Source organism: Dermacentor silvarum, chromosome 8 (genome assembly GCF_013339745.2).
Source record: "Dermacentor silvarum isolate Dsil-2018 chromosome 8, BIME_Dsil_1.4, whole genome shotgun sequence".
Taxonomy (NCBI): Eukaryota; Metazoa; Arthropoda; class Arachnida; order Ixodida; family Ixodidae; genus Dermacentor; species Dermacentor silvarum.
In genome coordinates this window covers 116,717,574-116,720,288 of record NC_051161.1, presented here as the reverse complement: position 1 = coordinate 116,720,288, position 2,715 = coordinate 116,717,574, and positions in this window count along the sequence as shown.

The following is a 2,715-nucleotide window of genomic DNA, read 5'->3' as shown; positions in this document are numbered from 1 at the left end:
GAGGGCGCGTATAAAGGGAATTGTTCGTCTGCTTCATAGCAATCGCTCGCGTGGCTCAGTGGTAAAGTATCCAACTACCACGCACTGGGCCTGGGCTCGATCCCGGCGGAGAGCGGGTACTTTCTTTCGCATTTCAGGCGATAGTGGGTATGGGGCGGCGGCAGCGTCATCGCGACCAGAAACGGCTATTGGAATGAGCCCGAAACAGCTTACGCTGTAAAAAGTCATAACAAATTACTTTGAAGGGCTGTCACCACGGGCTGACCTTACAAGCTTTTCATTTGTAAGAACTTTGCGATTGGCCGGCGTCTGTTCTTACAAGCTGTTCTAGCGCATGAATGACTTTGTGCATGGTGGCCTAGGTTTGTACAATACAAACCGACAAGCTTGGGCGTGAATGTACTCTGAGAAAACAGGTAAAAGCTAAGAAAAAGTGAAGGTACAGCCTGCGCGACCTTCTCGGAGGAGCTGCACTTCGCTACATCATATTTCCTTCTGCATAAGTTGTGTGCTAAGTAAGGCTTTTCCTTGACGGAAGAATAGACTCAATGCGATGCGGCTGAGTCTGGTGGCTGCGAGCGCCGGGCCTCGTTTTTGGGCGGTGTTGTTGTGCGACCACCTCAAGCCCATTTAACATGTTTCAACGTGTCTGCAATATTATCAACAGCTGCCGCCGAAAACGGTTTTGCGCTGGAGCTACATGGAGTGGCAGAAATAAAGCCATGCTGAACTGATTTTGACGAGTTTCGTACAAAGGTACTGAATCGTCGGGTTAGCTCCTTCTGAACATTAAGTGATGCACTTACCACACCCCGTAGGGCGCGTAATTTATTATAAGGATTTACAAATGGGCATTGCTACCAATTGTAGCGGCCCCGCTCCCCAAGTTTTCAGCCACCCCCGCACGATGGACGTAGTTAGCCCAATTGACGTCAATTGCGCGAGCTATCTGATTCACTACCCAGGTTGCGTCATCGATAATTTTTCCAACTATTTATTGCGAATAAATGTTGTTCCTAATATTTAGAATGCTGATTATATGCTAAGAAAACTAATTCTAAAAACATTTATGCTAAGAATGATGGACGCTGGAATGGATGCGAGGAATGCTAAGAAAACTGTAACAGAAAGAGCAGAAAGAAAGAGAAAGAGTAACAGAAAGAACATAACATGTCATTGTAACACAATGACATGTTATCGCTACACTTACGGGACACAGAAAGCGTCGTCTGCTTGTGTTAGAACGTTCTCCGTGTTCCGTGTTAACGCGAGCTGCATGGTCTGTGTTCGTCCCGAGCTTTCTTTTCGCGAGCATGATGGATCGCCCTTGTTCCATCGCGGGCTGTAAATCTAGCGATCGGCGACATGTAAAGCTGAGACATCGTGTCCCTCTGCAAGGAAACATGCGAGCGGAGTGGCTGCAACGCATCACGCTGTCGGTATTCGATCGGCACCAGCATATACGTGGTTGCGGCTGTTACTTCACCCCGAAAGATTACAATAGGGAGGTTTAGTGTGTCCAGTATCGGGTAAAGGTACCCGCAAGCGAACTGGGCGTTTGACTACATGAGCCAAGGTGCAAACGTGAACGGCCTAACGTCTTTAGAATGGTGCAGCCACCTGGTGGCACAGAGATCAACCCGACAGAGAGCTAATATAGCCGTAACGAAGTGTATTATACTATGCTTAGCCCCGATCACTCGGCAAACGAGATGAGAAAAAGCAAAGCTAGGGAGGAGGGTAACTTGTAATCGAACGTACTAGTTCTCTTACTATGAGACCCTGCACTAAAACTGTCGCGCGAATGTTTTACTGTAGCTGTACCCTACGCGTCTACAAACGTTGTCCGAACCTTATCAGGCACTCTCTCATACTCAGTATTTTCGCACCAGTGCTAGATCTGACAAAAACTCGCGCTTCGACGTGCAAGCGGAAGCACATGTTCGCTGCGTCTGCAAGCTCTAGAAGCCTAAAAAATTGAAGCAAATGTTTTCGCGGTGGCACCGGTTGCGTCGAGAGCCAGCTTTGTCGGAGCGTTTGGCGTTGCAGAATTGCTGCTTGCGAAACAGACTTTACAATGGGTTTGGCGGTCTATCCTCTGCGCTGTGCTTCATTTGCACTTGTTAGCTTCGTTGCGGAGAGTGCTGTGCGCCGACGCCCTGCACAACAAACGCCGCAACCGGAATTGGCCGTCCGGATAAGAGCGCGACCGGCGCCTCCGTGGGGCCAATTATTTATAGCGCCTGTTTCGCACAGCTAGCAACGCATACTTCGATATTTTAGTGAAACGGCACAGCGTACAAAGCCACCCCTGAAGACGCAGCGCGCAGCAAGAAAAAGAAACGAGAGAAACAGAAAGGCGTGGATCGTGACTCAAATGTCAGCTGGGCCAACACGTGGGCCATTTGCTCCGATGCGGGAGTAGGTTGGAGACTAAGGTCGATGGCCGGGGCCGATCCGAGAATATTGGGGAGGACCTCTGCTGCGGAAAGGATAGCTCGCCACTTCGCACCATGGTCTCGTCAGATCTCATTTCCTTCTATTTCGGCTACTAAATGCAGTTTTAAGCTCTTTAAGTGGAAGACATCCTGGACGGTGCTTAACAAGTTCTACCTTATAACCAATATTTCTGACGAAGGTTATTGAGTAGAATTTTAAGATATGCAGAGTTTTTATCGATAGCTCTTCGCGTCTTTTAGCACATATAGCTCTAAG